The sequence below is a fragment of the Camelus dromedarius genome, chromosome 6 (assembly GCF_036321535.1).
Source record: "Camelus dromedarius isolate mCamDro1 chromosome 6, mCamDro1.pat, whole genome shotgun sequence".
Taxonomy (NCBI): Eukaryota; Metazoa; Chordata; class Mammalia; order Artiodactyla; family Camelidae; genus Camelus; species Camelus dromedarius.
Window position 1 is genome coordinate 7,824,778 of NC_087441.1, and position 15,290 is coordinate 7,840,067.

General features: G+C 43.6%; 2 long non-coding RNA genes across 5 annotated transcripts in view; one reads left to right on the forward strand and one right to left on the reverse strand.

The window, feature by feature from the left end:
- Window positions 1-2,501: 2,501 nt before the first annotated feature.
- Window positions 2,502-4,390, reverse strand: LOC135321574 (uncharacterized). Its single transcript, XR_010381437.1, has 2 exons — window positions 3,227-4,390; window positions 2,502-2,714 (listed from the first exon to the last, which is right to left on the reverse strand). It is a non-coding gene; the product is annotated as an uncharacterized LOC135321574 (long non-coding RNA).
- A 196-nt stretch (window positions 4,391-4,586) lies between these two features.
- Window positions 4,587-15,290, forward strand: part of LOC116154453 (uncharacterized) — a 38,619-nt gene continuing 27,915 nt past the window's right edge. For 2 of the 4 annotated variants that reach the window (XR_004138392.2, XR_010381203.1), the window contains exons 1-3: window positions 4,587-5,138; window positions 6,087-6,200; window positions 8,121-8,276. This is a non-coding gene — a long non-coding RNA (uncharacterized LOC116154453). Of the gene's footprint in view, window positions 5,139-6,086; window positions 6,201-8,120; window positions 8,277-14,581; window positions 14,761-14,913; window positions 15,140-15,290 lie in introns of those variants that run through there. The other 2 variants (XR_004138391.2, XR_004138390.2) reach the window with 2 other exon arrangements.

A 15,290-nucleotide genomic window follows, 5' to 3' on the forward strand; every position in this document is an offset into this window, starting at 1 on the left:
CCAATGACTCTTATTTCACAATGTCTGTTTTTGTGGTTGGCTCCTAAGCGCTTTCTCTCCTGGAAGTAGCCTACAGCCTAGCTTCCTCATCACCAGTTCTCCCTTCCTTATCCATCTTACAGATATATCTTCCTAAAGTACATTTTCAACTTATCAATGGGCTGCTCAGAACCATTTGGTTGACTCCCTATCATTTTCAAGATAAAATACAAATTAATCAGCTCACTCTTTGATATCCTACCATCCCATCTGTCCATCAATAGGTGTGTCTGAATTTCTACTCCAGCCTCTGGGGAGAAGGAGCTCCACCTAGAAGTCTCTGCTCCAGCCAGATGAGTTTCATCATTGTCTGGCCTCCAATCCCTTACGCAGACTGTCTCCCTACCAGTCCCAAATACAGATCTTCCTTGACTTACACTGGGGTTACATCCCGATAAACCCATTGTAAATGGAAAATATCCTAAGTCAAAAATGCATTTAATACATCTAGCCTACCGAACATCATAGCTTAGCCTCACCCACCTTAAACGTGATCAGAATAACTTACATTAGCCTACAGTTGGGCAAAATGATCTAACACAAAGCTTATCTTACATAACAAAGTGTTGAATATCTCATGCGATTTATTAACTACTGTACTGAAGGTGAAAAACAATGCTTGTCTGGGTACAGAGTGATTATAAGTGTATTGATTGTTGACCATCGTGACTGCATGGCTGACTGGGAGCTGTGCTCACAGCCACTGCCCAGCCTCATGAGAGAGGGTGGTCCCAAATATCCCTAGCCTGGAAAAAGCTCCAAATTCCAAATGTGAAGTACAGTTTCTACTGAACATGCGTTGCTTTTGCATCATCATAAAGTCAAATGATCATAAGTCAAACTACTGTAAGTCGGGGACCGCCTGTGCTTGCATCCTTCTGGTACATGATAAGCCTACCTCCCCCAGAGAAGGGGCCTGGAGCACTGCAGGCCACCTCAAACCTTCTGCTCAGTAGCACCTGGTCACCAAACTGAGCGTCAAATGAGGTCTAATCAATGATGACATGATTTTAAAATGTAGCAACAACCATGGACCATTCCAAGCAGGAACAGGGACCTTGGAGCAGGGACTGGGGTGGGAAATGGGGTTGGGTCAGGGTCTTAGAGTGGCAGAGTTGGTGGCAGCTTGTGTTAAAGAACTCGCAGTAAAAGCATTACACAGGTTTCCCATTCTATCATGAAAACACCTGTGCAGCAATTGATTCTTCTGGCAGAAATCTACAACATAGAGCATCTCTGCTTAGATTCTGATCTTAGATTCTGAGCCCCCTGAGGGCTCTGGTCTCTCTCCAAGTGCTTTTAAATTCAATATGAAGGAGACTACAGAGCCTTTCCTGGGAACAAATGTTGAAAGGGAGGAGGAGCCTGAAAACCTGAGGCCCTGGTGGCCAGAGGTAACCCACTCCTTCGCAGCTCTGAGCCCAAGACTCACCTGTGTGGGGCCCTGGAGGGAACCCAGCCTGCTCTGCTCATACGCGTGGTAGGCTCATTTTCTTTCTTGGCTATGTCTTTAGTAATTCATTTTCAAGAAAAAAGGCTCCCGATAAAATCATGTTCTCGCACCATCCTAAAGATGATAAAGTACCCAAGATGATCATAGAGCAGGGTGAGTCAACCTGAAATCCCCTAAGACCAGGGCAGATTGACCTGAGGTCAAAATAGAACAGGACCTGTTGGGAACCGTTGAGTACACACTTCCCACCATGGCATGTAGTTAGGCACTATAAAGCACAAACAAAACAACCTATTTATATCATTGCAAAAATAATGCACATTTGTTGTAAAAATTTTTTTTTAGAAAATACAGACAAGCAAAAAATTTTTTTAAATCGTCCACAATTCTATTCTACTTTAGTGTGTATCTTTTAAGTCTTTTGTTCTCCTTCCTTCTATCCCTCTCTTTCCCTTCTTCCTTCCTTTCCCCCATTCCCCTTCCGTCTTCCTTCCTTCCTTCGCTGCTTCCTTTCTTCCTTCCTCCTTTCCCTCTTTCCTTTATACCTTCACAGTGGGAGGTATTTAACCACTGTCTCTACTCAGGAATTCTGTGAACCAGTCCTTTCAGTATCTGTGCTCCCCACCTCTCACCTCCATGCCTCTCCTCTCCTGGGGCATAGTCTCCTTCTCGCTGCCTTTTTCATACCCTAGGACACTTTAAGACAGGGTCATTCACATGCGTAGGGACAGAGACCAAGCCGAGCCTCAGTGTGAAGCTGTACCTTGCCAGTGGCCTAAGGAAAATCCTCACTGGATTCTAAGGGCAGGGCAGTCCATGCAGCCCTGGGCTCAGCTCAGGGAGGAACATGGATTGAAAGAAGCTGGAGACCCAGGTGCTAACTCAGCTGCCACTCAGACCACCACTTGGTCACTCTTCCCCCAGACAACCAGCAGGTGACTGACCATACTGAAGGCTCCAGTATGATGGTAGTGGTGTTTGGAGGCGGGGAATAGGACACATTGACAGAAAGATTTTACTTTTTTATTGAGGTTTAATATACAGACAATAAAGTGCATAAAGAACACTCATCTTAAGTGCACAGCTCAAAAAAGTTTTACATTTGTGGGCACCTACATGACTACATGGTCTGACATGGGCCCTTGGAGGGACTGAGGGTAACTTATTTCCAAAGACATCAATTCAGTCTCAGCAAATCTGACATGTGTCAAATCTCACAGAACTGTAAATTAAAAAAAAAAAAGTTATTGTATGCTCATTTTAAAAAACAAAATAAAATAAAGACATCATAAAAAACTGAATAGGCAAGGCACAGGTGGGGGGAATATATTCATGACACATATGCCTAGCAAATGACTCATATCCAGAAAATATAAAGCTTTCATAGAAATTGTTGGGGAAAGACAGACAAACCCATACAAAATAGGAGACTTAAACAATCATATCACAAAATTACATAACCCAAAAGGCTGGTAAGTTAGTAAGTCATTATTCATTAGAAAAATACAACTGAAAACTACAAGGAGGTATTGCTACATACTCACCAAGAATTTTTTAATAAAAACTCTTAATGCCAACTCCTGGCAAGGATGTGAAGTAACTAACTTTCATATATCAATTCAATCTTTTGGGGAAACTGCTAGGCAGTGTCTTTTAAAACTAAACATACACTTATCCTAAGACATAAAAATTCTGCTCATTGGTATGTACCCAAGATTGAGTACACTTACTCACCAAAAGACCATACGAATGTTCACAGCAGCTTCGTTCATAATAACCCAAAACTGAAAACCAAAATGCCCATCAGTGGTAGAATGGATAAATTAATTGTTGTATATTCATATAGCAGAACACTACCTAGTAATAAACAAACTACTGATATGTGCAATACCATGGATGAATCTTACAGACATTATGTTGAGTGAAAGAAACCAGACAGAAAAGGGTACACTGCTTATCTGCAATCATATTAAATTTAAGAACAGGCAAAATTAATATACAGTAATAGAAGTCAGAATAGTTGTTACCTAAGTATGACTGGAAAGGAGCAGGTGGAAACCTGGGGTGATGAAAATATCCTACATCTTGATCTGGGAGCTGATTACATGTGTAAAAGTTCACCCAGCTGTCCTCTTAAGATCTGTGCCGTTTATTATGTGAAAGTTATACCTCAATTAGCAAAATAATAATAATAAGGAATGAAGGAGAAAAAAAGTGAAGGAGAGAATACGAAGGAAGACAGGAAGGAAAATGAGAGAGAAATGAACATGATCATGGTGGGGGGACTCCTCAAAAATATGTTATGGGGCATGTACTGTTAACTGCACCTTAAAGATGGGGCCACTCGAGGTTTGCTTAAGTGTTCAGAGGTTGGAACGCATGTGTGTATGACGCCAACGCCTTTGTTTTCCCACCTACTATCTCAAGTCACCTCCTCCTAGAAAGGTGAACCCTAGAAATGCCTCCCTAGATTGATCATTTCTTGGGAAGGATGTCTGTCTTATCACTTTCGGCCTCAGTTGGGCGGGTACCCTTCTGTCTCCCACCCACAATTGTGAGCCTGCTCTCAGAGCGTGTAACGCGTCCATTCTTCCGGGGCTTAAGCGCCGGCTAAGTTAACTTTTGCATGAGCGGGACAGGGAGTCGCCACCGGAAACTCGGTTGCGGTCTGCTCTTTGAACGAGTCCTTCGACTTAGCAAGCCTGCAGGTTGCGGATGGTGCTTCCTTCCGAAGAGGAAATCAGTTAGACGAGGTAGTGATGAGCACTGTGGAAGTGGAGTCCGGCCGGCCCGCGTTACTCCCCTAGAAACGCAGGTTCTGCCAAGGCTGGAGAGCCCCCGCTGACTGCCTTCCCGCCCACGTCAGGCGGAAGCAGGTGCGCGGGGGCCCACCCCGCCCTTCTCCGCAGGTGGCCCGACCCCGCCCCACTCACCTGCGCGCGCAACCCCACCCCAGCGCGGTTCTGAGCTGGCGGCGCCGGCCGCACGCGCATTTATACGGCGCTATTTTAGGTCGCACGCTCTGATTGGCCGGCTGCCGGTGAGGACACGCTTGCGCGCCGCGGGGCGGGGTGAGCCCCGGGGGAGGGGCGCTTCCTGCGGCCTCTCGGTCGGAGGCGGTCTGCGTTCTGGCGTCCCGAGACCCCGACCTTTTCCGAGGTTGCTCTGGGGCCGCCGTATTCCCTGTGCAATCTGTCAGTTGGGTTATATTTTAATGAAAGAGCTTGTATGGCCGAAAGGGGCTGTGGATAGCCGAACTAATTCCCGCCTCTGGGAGGGAGTTGCCGGATGGCCCGACACTCAGAAGCCACATGACAGAAACGGCATGAACGTTACGCGACTCGAGCCCGAAGCCGCTCAGGTGGCATTTCCTGTCTAGAGCGCTTGTCAGCTCCCTCTGCAGACCTGCCTTTCTGCCACCCTTACCTCGCTCTTTGCTAAACCAGCCTTCAGAGGCCTTCTCCGTCCGGCTGTCCCCGGGCCTCCTTTCCTCTCTCCCTTCGGTGCTATCATTTACCCTTCTCTGAAGCCAAAGGAACAGAACACTCCTTAGACGTCGCAGGAGGATCTTGTTTCCACCGCATTTCCATTTAGTGATCAGAGAGCCACGTCTGCCTTCCCTGCTTCCTGGCTGTTAATCAATCAGGTGGTATTACTGCTCTGAATTTCAAGGTTCTTTCATTTCTCTTGGTTTGAAAGTTACTGAATAAATGCAACGTGTGATTCACGAAAAGTCCTACCATACATAAAAAGATAAGCGAAAAGGACTATTTGAAACCATCACTTTCTATTGGATGAGAACTTAGCTTGAAAGGGATTCTAGTCAAGAGTTCTGTGTTCCTCCCAAGAATCACAGTTCACTTATGGTTGCAAAGCCCCTGAAATAAAGGCCTTTGAGATTTCTTGAGCGCACAGCCATGAGATCTTTTGCGGTTAGGTATGTAGAATATAACTTAGTAACTATTGAACAGCATCAATAAAAATTATCACTCATTAAGTATTTTCAGTAAGCCAGGCATTTAAATGCTTAACAGACATTTCACTTAGTCCTTATGAAATTCCCATGACTTAGATACCATTATTATTCCCATTTTACAGAAAGGGAAATTAAGGCCCAGAGGGTTTGAATAACTTGACTGAAGTCACACATTAACATGATGGCAGTGCCACGTGTTCTGACTTCAACGTTTGTGCCCTTGAGTACTAAGCTCTGTAGTTTCTTTTTTCCTTGTTTAATCTGACTGGAAATTCAGTCTTGTCTGGCACAAAAGGAGATGAGATCAATCAGTCAGTGTCATAATTTCCCAGGAAGATGTTTGTCCTGCTGCTGTGCTGGCTTAAGAAAAGGATTGCTAGGAAGGGAAAATAATGGTGCCAGGGGTCTTAACAGTCTATTTCCCCTGAACAACAGACCATGTTAAACCTGTAGTACAAAGTTTTGGGAAAGATTTTGGATTGTGCTGTGCCTGTTGATATGGAGACTGGATTGTTTACAAAGCGGCCTCACTTAGATCCACTTAGTTGGTTAGGAACCAAGAAGCAAATTGGTCTTAAGACTGACTCAGAACATTTCTCTACACTTTCCCCTATACAGCTTCCAGAACTACCTGATGGAAGTTCCAAATGCAAGACACTGCAGTGGCTCCAGGGCCCCAGGTCACACAGGCCTGGGTGCAATCCCCAGCCCTCCCTCTCTGTTGGATGTTGTGTGAGTTTCTAAACTCCTCTGAAACTCATTTTCCTTATCTGTAACCTACTTTGCTGCAAGGATTAAGTGAGATCTCTGAAGTTCCTGGATTAGTGTGTGGTGTATATAGATGTTAAAAAAGGTTGGTTATCTTTCTTGCCCTTTTCCTTGAACGTTTAAGAAGGAAAGCACCTAGCTGTGATGATTATTCCTTTATTGTTCCTTTTACAGGGCTACATTGACAGTACTAAATTTTATAGTCAGGGAATAATTCACAGTAAGACATTTATTATCACCTATAACTTTAAACATCCCTATTGAAACTTCAGAAACAATCATTTCCAAATATCAGCTTCAGCTCTAATGGTATCTGTCATTTACTCAACAAATAGTTACTTAACATCTATTAGGTATAAGGGATTGATTTTTCTTTAATAGAGCTTTCTGAAAACATGTCAACAAAAAGAGCCTGGTTCACAAGCAGGCATTAGGGAAATTGCCTTTGCTTTTATGGTAATAATAAGCTGTTTTTTCTTACTGGTCCCAAGCTCCAACTCTGACCTTTATTCTTATTGAGAATGACATGGTCTGACAAGACAAAAAAGAAAAGAAAAACAAACACAAAAACTAAGAACTGGAACAACTAGGCATTAATAAAAATTAAAGGCATTTCTTTTAAAATATAATTCAGAGGATGTTTTCACCTTTTAAAGCTGTTCGTTTTTGTTGATTGATCTTGCTTAATCAATTAGCCGATTGTTCTCATTACTGCTAGTCAGGGAAAGAGAAGGTTTTAATTCTTCTTTTCAAATATAAGGTTATAAAATGTGCTGTGTGTTTGTGTGTGTGTCTTGCACAGCGAGGTGTATATTACTACAGAAATGCTAACTTTGCGAACCATTACAGATCCCAATATGTTTTAAGTAAACTGAATCTCCAGAAATTTGCAAATCATTAAATGCAATTAAGGTGGGGCTACTTTTTCCTAATTCAAAAATGTATCTCAGGCAACATGTACTTGATACCCAAATACCTGTTTGGGTTATGAGATTCAGTCCAATGAGCAGCCAATTCAACAGAAAAGAAATAAGACATACCCACTTTTTTAGATCACCGTAATGTACACTTTTAGACCTAACAGTCTTTAATAGAACTTGTGTCTTAGGGGTAAGAAATAAACATACAGTTATACATAATATGATATAAGAAATTAATATATAACATAACATACAAAATCAGTTATTGAAAATAACTGGTAAGTTATTAGCTACAAAAATGCAGTGATATGAACTGAGCATGTAATATAATAGATGCTGGATGCCAATATAGCTTAATATAATGGTTTGGATTCATCCTTTTAACTCCTTTTATTGCCAGCAAGAGTAATTTAGGGTGTGATTGGCTCAGATAATTTTTTGCTCCAATAAAGGGCTGCTTTTGAAAACCTGCCAGTCCCCTGACTCTTTACTGTTGCCTCAATACAACATCTTCTGTTGACAAAACTGAGGAACCAAGTAGTAGCAGGTAATGAAAGTGCCCTCTGCTATATCGCGAAGCAAGTGAACACAGCCTCCACCCTGGAATCTGAGCCTATGAGAATCTACATGGCCCCTTTGAAGAGTTCATTCATTCAACAAATAACTCGCTCTCTTTCTATGCCCCAAGCATACACATAAATTTAAATTAGTCATGGTAGCTGCTGTGAGTGGCTTGCAGTCTAGAGGAGGTAAGAGCTGAACAAGCAAACAAGGCAGCTGAGAATTAATTCCTACCATAGAGGAATGCAAGTCTGTGTGCACGGGTGCAGCGTTGGAGAAGGCTCTGGAGATTGTAGGCAACACCAAGCTCAAGGGCTTAGGCTGTGGGAGTGTTGAGAGATGCAGGCAGTCAGCACACAGCAGCCTGAGAGCCACACTAAAGCATTTGATCCCCATCCTGCAGGTAGTGTGGAACCTAACGGAAGTTAAGACGATGTGGAAAAGCTGCTTCCTGGAGTCTGCAGACAGGCCTTCCGTGCTGTTCTAAAGGAAGAAAAATGGAGGCCTTGGATCTGGTGAACAGTTCTGAGAGGTGGTACTGCCCCTGTTACTTGCCGTGGTAAGGTATTTTACTATCTCTGCTTTGCCCAGAATTAGAACTTCAGCTGAATTTTTAGGGAAATTATTTTACCAGACATCAGTCCTTGTTCTCTGATAGTAAACAAATGGTTCCAGCAGCGTGGGGGATAATTGCCACATTTAATACACACAGCATTCTAATATGTTTAGACTTGCCCTTTTGTCTAAAAACTGCAAGTTTAAGGGTTTTTTTTTCTTTTTTACTGACATTGCTCACTTTACTATGAAACGCATGCCAAGGCTCTCTGCTTTATTTGGGAATTTATAATAATGGCTTGCTTGTACAAGGTCCTAGCCAGCAAATCTTTGTTACAGAATGCCACAGTCACCAAAGGGGCACATTTTAACATAAACATTATTGATAAGATGGAGGCTAAATGTTCCTACCAAAACAATCAGTGGAGCATAAGAAATGCACACCGTGGAAAGAACACCTGAAGATCAGTTCCGAGGTACACCTGAAATAGGAAAGGTGCTGGATACTGATTCTATAATGGCTGTGTCCAAAGACTATGTAACTCAAAATCTGTCAAGTTAAAATACAGAAACATTCCTGGCCATTTACTGTGCCTTGCACTGGGGAGTCTTGATTATTCCTTTGACAGTAAAACTAAAGAGTTACACTACATTGGGTGGATCTGGGCAGGGCAGGATGGTTCATGATGGTAGTATTTTATAGCAGGAATCCTAAAAATGCCTAGAATGAAAGATAAACCCTTCTCTGGCTAATGTCGGCAATCATTAGATGCCTTCACCTAGTCCTTGGTCACAAGCCCCTTCTCAAAGCTCCAGATAACAGAAGACTGGCTGAAACATTGTGGTGATTGCTGTGGGAATCTTGACTAAAGGGAGATAGATAGATAAACAGATAGACAGATAGATAGATAGACAGATTATAGATAGGGCAGCTTCCCAGGTGCATGAAAAGCCTTTTAGGAAGGAGCTGTTTCACACCACTAGGGATGGGTTGTCAAGATGGGCAGACTTTGAAAAAGCCTGACATTTTACTGTTGTCTAGAGGTTTCCCAGGCATTCTCCCAAAGCTGGAGGTTTCCAAGGGGAGCCAGTGGCATACATTCTTGGCCTGGCTACATAGCAACTTACTTGCCAGTAGAAGTGTACCTTTCAGAGTAATTACTCAAGGTGTTTTCAAACTAGGTGTTCAGAACTGAAATTTCTGGTAACAAGGTAGACAATCTAATTTGAAAACACTCTTACTACAAAACATCTGAAAATACTAGATAAAATACGACAGATTTCCCTTTAAATGCATATTTAAATTACCAAGACCTGATGGTCTCAGTAACCCAGGGGTTTGGGGATTTCATCCCTGTAGATAAAGTTTTTTGTAAAGTTTACCAGTGAAAAGTGAAAGACATAAAATCAGAATTTCCGAAGTCACTTTCTTAAGCTGATCCATGTTGCTGATACTGCCAGTCTACAAACGTGAAGTATACACAATCCATCATATTCCCATTTTAAAAAGAAACCAAGGCCTGCCTTCCTTTAATAATTCAATTTCACAGCCCTTGGGATCAGTGGCTCACACAAAGGTGTGCTAAGCAGGGCAGTGATCTGGCAGAGTCAGGAGACTGTTTTCATGCAAGAAGAATGAGCAAATAAGTACATATATTGAGGATAATGGCAATCAGGTTTCTCACTGTTGAAAAGAGGAGTTACAGATATGGAAAGGGGAGATGTTAGAATGAACCATGTTGTATTGCATTGAAATTAGAGATAATATGTACTGATGGTTTTCAATATATGTGTGTGTATATGTACACCTATAATTTCAACTTCTGACTATTGAGAGAGCCTAAAACAGACCCCCAATAGCAATGAGCACACCTAGCACCAAAATCTTGTTTTCTAAAGCCCATTATTTACTGAAAGCAACTGGGGTTCCCTGATTCCACAGCTAAATCAGGGAAAGTATAAGATGAATCTGGAACATCTTGTTGGCCTATAAAGTAATATTGCCATAGATAGATAGATAGGCAGAGAGAAGAGACACCTCAGACTTCTAGTAGCATGCCAATCAATAACTATAGATGGAGTGATAGAATTATAAAATCACCTTTTGGTAACTCATCATAGTAATAATTAATTTAAGCAAGAAACTTCAACAGATGCTAAAACCAAGTGAACAAAAGTTTGATGAGGAATGAGATATTTGCATAGTCTCAAACAAAGAGAAAATTAGTAAGTTAATGGTGAAAAACCTCACAGATAACACCTGAATCAGATGATCAAAGTTAACATTTTTGGTGGGCTACAGTGCAGACATGCCACATCCAAGAACCACACCATGCACAACCAGTCCTGAAAATGGCACACAAATGGCATTGAGAAACTATGAAAGTATGACTCTTAAGACTTCAAATTTGTGAGGAACATGTGCTTTGCCAAGAAGCATAAGAAGAGTCTGAAGATGATGCAGGCCAACAGTGCCAAGGCCATGAGTGTACATGCCAAGGCTCTCAGGGTACTTGTCAAGCCCAAGGAGGTCAAGCCCAAGATCCCAAAGAACATTAGCCACAAGTTCAGTTGACTTGCCTACATTGTTCCCCCAAGCTCAGGATGCAATGCTGGTGCCTCCAGCCCCAAGAGTCTCAAGCTTTGCTGGCCAAAGGCCAAGGCCAAGACTCAAACTAAGGTCCAGCTCCAGCTCCAGTTCCAGCTGCCGCTCAGGCCTCCTAAAAGTGCCTGTGCCCCATGAAGGCCCTGGAGTAAAGGTCTCCATGTGCCAATATGAGGAAAGAAGGACTGCTGTTTGCATGAAGCTGGTGTCCTCCTGTGCTATTTGTACAATAAACCTGAGGCAGGAGCTGTCAAAGAAATTAATATCATTGATAAAGGGACGTTGATAAAGGGACAAATCACATGTCACCTGATGGGATACAGTAAGAACGCAAATCACTTCTGTGAAATTCGTACTAAAATGTCTAATCTGAATCTAATTACGAGAATGTATCAGACACATCCAAATTGGGAAACATTCTATAAATTAACTGGCTTATAATCTTCAAAATGTCAATGATTTGAGAGACCAGGAAAGACCAAGCAACCACTTCAGACTGAAGGAGATTAAGGAAACTTGACAACTGAGTGAGGTACCTAATCCTGTATTGGATCATTTGTCTATAAAGGACATTTGGACAATTGGTGAAAAATGGAATGGAGCTGGTGATAGTTGTAATGTTCCAGTGTTGATTTCCTAGTCTTGATGGTTATATTGTGGTTTTGTAGAAGACCATCCTCGTTGGTAGGCGATTTACATGAAGGTTTTTAAGGGTAAGGGGAAATCATGCCTGCAGCTTACTCTCAAATTGTTCAAGAACTAACAAGTTCTTTGAATTATTCTTGCAACAGTTTTGTGTTTTGGAATTATTAAAACAACACAAAACCCCAAGGACTTCAAGCATGTTAGCACTAATATATTTGTACCACAATTTAGTACCACATTTAGTAGGCATCCACTAGTGCAGTGCAGTCTGCCTAGTCACCCTTACTGAGCCAGTTTTGCCCAATTTAAAAAAAAAAAGAATTTTGAAAAGTTGGGCCTGGCAATGCAGATTTACTCTGTGTGTGTGTGTGTGTGCGCGTGTGTGTGTGTGTGTGTGTGTGTGTTGGCAGTGGGTGGGAGTAATTTTTTTTTTTTTTTTTTTGATGGAGGTACTGGGGATTGAACTTAGGACCTCATGCATGGTAAGCATGTGCTCTACCACTGAGCTATATTCTCCCCTACTCAAATTTACTTTTTGAGATCAAGTGTCTATTGAAGTCAGAATCTGCAGCACCGTGAACACAACCCCTCATTCTTTCCATTAAGGCATCCTTACAGTTGGGAGCCATCTCCAATCATAAAATGCTTAAATATTACCATGGCTCTAATTGCTTACTGCTGAAGATTAATGTCATGTTCGGATTGGAAATATACCCGGGGGCAGATTTAGGTTTTATTTATGCCTCTCCAAGAAAAATAATGTAAAATTACAAATTAAAAAATTGGCACAGGACCTTTGCAGGAAGGAGACCATGCAAGTGAGGGGCTCAAAGTTCATGCCCCATTTTCTCCAGAAATCCACCCTTGATTCCACACAAATCAGACAGACCCACCTATTCAGAAGAGTCTCTTGACTCTTGACTCAGTGACTTCCTCTGTGGCAGCGTCTTTTAAACCCAGTGAATCAGGATTCTGCTAGGACTTTTCTCTCCAGATAACCCTAAGCTTTGGTTTGGGCTGTCCCCTTGACGTACCCTCTTGGTATCAACAGAATGACTATACCCACATGTGAAGGAGATTGTTCCGTGAGATGCCAGAGATTACATGGGTTGTTCACCAGGCAAACCCATTTATTTTGAGGTCATACTTCATGTACACAAGTCATATAATAAGGCCATAGAGAATGATAGTGGATTTTACTTACAGTGCAATTTGCAGAGTCACTCTGGAGAATGTCACAAGGCTGCTAAGCCGAGTAACCATTCACTGCAATATTTTTCTCACCTATACCACATAGGGCGTGTCACCTACATCACGAAACCTATCAAGCGCCCGGGAGTGCGTGGTACTGCACTAGATACTACAGGCCCTTCTCAACAGGAACCCTTGAGCTGCCTCTTCACCTGATCTTCCCCGACACCACCATGCCTCCTGTCAAGTCTCAGGGTCCCATCATTAGAGCCACCGTGGTCCTCAGTTAGCTCCTTACTGCCCACGGACAAGGTTGTGTCCCCTTGGATGCACATCGGCCCCTCACATTAACCTCCATGGTGCTTCTTCTCCAGCCTCACCTTCCCTTGGTCCTATTCCTTCCTTCATGCCAGCCAACCCCAATGCTGCCCCTGAAGAGGCCACATCTGGTTCACACCCACCTCTTTGCCTTCACATCCTTGTCTCGCTGGCCCATGTGTACTTCTCCTCTTCTCCCCCGGCAGACTTCTACTCAGCCCTGAAGAAACAGCCTTTCTTAGTCTGCTCCGGCTGTGTAACAAAGTGCTGCAGACTGGGTGGCTTCTAAATGACAACAGTGTATTTGTCACAGCTCCTGGGGGCTGGAAGCCCTGGGTCAAGGGCAGGCATGGTCAGGTTCGGTGGGAGCCCTCCTTCTGGTTCAGCACTAGTGCCTTCTCTCTGCGTCCTCGTGGGGTAAAAGGGTGAGGAGCCTCTTTTATAAGGGCGCTAAATAAACCCATTCACAAGGGCTCTTCTCTCATGATCTGAGTACCTCCCCAAGGCCCCACCTCCTAACACCATCATCTTTGCAGGTTCGGGTTTCAACATATGAATTTGGGGGACACATTCAGACCATAGCACAGCCCAGATGTCACCTCCTCTGGGAGGCCTCCACCTCTCAGAAGCAGAGTCGGCCATTCCCTCACATGGTTTTGGGGCCCAGAGCCTGCTTCTGCCTTCATCACCTCCAGTTTAACCATGAATTCTTTATCTGCCATCCATGGTGGCCTGGAAACAGCCAGAAGCAAGGACCATGTCTCGCTCATCTCTGTAGACCCAACACCCTGACACTCTGCCTGGCGTGTGGCTGCTACAAGTATTCTGTTAACTGCCTGCTTAATCTCTGCTAGGCCAAACTGATAAATACACTCCTAAAATGCATCTGTGACCCCAGGTAAGGGTGGGGAGCCTCTGGGAGGCCTCCTCCCTCCCCTAAACAAGGGTGAGATGACTCAGTTGTCATCCTGGCCTGAGACCTGACATCAGGAAGGCCCTGAGTGGGAGGAGCTCCCAGCTAGCAATCTTTGGTCAGCCAGAGGCCACTGCGGGAGCCTCCCGGGGTGGGTGGGGGGCGCTCTGAGGCTGGGCACCTCGGAGGGTGGGGCAAGTGTGGGGCAAGGAAAACAGTCCAGAGGTGATAGGGCTCTCCAGCCAGTGCCAGGGAAAAGAAGGGGCACAAGAGGTGGCCTGTGTCATCTTTGCATGTTGGTTAAATCCTTGAAAGAAAAGATAAGGAACTGGAGTGGCAATGATGCACTGATAACAGCCATGTAAAAACTTCATCGTTTCACCAACAAATCCATCTGAGAAAAACACACAGCTCAGCCAATTGGCCTTAAGATTGTTTGCTCTGCCCTGTTAAAAAGAAAGGGAGGAGGGGAAAAAAAGGATTAAAAAGTGCCAGAGATTGTGGGAAATAAATCATAGCTGTTTAGATTCTGCCCATTTCATCAACATTCCCAGTTGCTCTTCCAGAGAGGTCTGGCCTGGCCGGAGCTTGACATTGCCTGATACCTTCCATTTATCTCTTGGTTTATCTCTCAAAGGGAAATATTTGGGAGAAGTGAACACCGCACTTCTGCTGAAGGTGCTTCGGTGACTACGTTCAGCGCAGCTCTTGCTGTCCTGGAAGGCCGGGCTGTGTGGCCTCGCGGGCCCTTGAGATATGCGGCATCAGAAAACCTGACACTAGGAAATCCCCATCCTGGATCTGGCTGCACCTCAGGTTAGAACGTGTCCTGGTTCCGTGTGGCTGAGAGCCTGCCATATGGTGACATTTCAATGCCAGGACAGGCTTATTTAGAATATTTTAAAGTAAATTTTTCCACCAATAAATTAGTCCTGAGTATGCTAACTCCTTTTCCCTGTTCATGTCTAGGAAAAGGGACAGTCTCGGGCCTCCTTAGGGCCTGGAATCAAGGCCCTTCTGCCCTCTTGTCAAGGTATCAAGGCCGTGCAAGTCTCCCATCCACCCCAGCATCATGGACTGCCCTACACCCCAAGGGAAATTCATGAAAAAGGGGGGGCTCCTGCTTCAGCTGGGAGCCATCTGTTTTGGGATATGTTGGCCCAAGGCTCAGAAATAAACAGGAGATATAACCCTCCTCTGCTTCAGATGTTAATAATAATAATAATAATAATAATAATAATAATAATAATAATAATAATAATATCAACAAGTATTCTATCTACTGACTGCTTGTGCTGTGCCAGGCTCTGTGCTAAGCACTTTGTCCAGCTTCATTCCATCCTCAC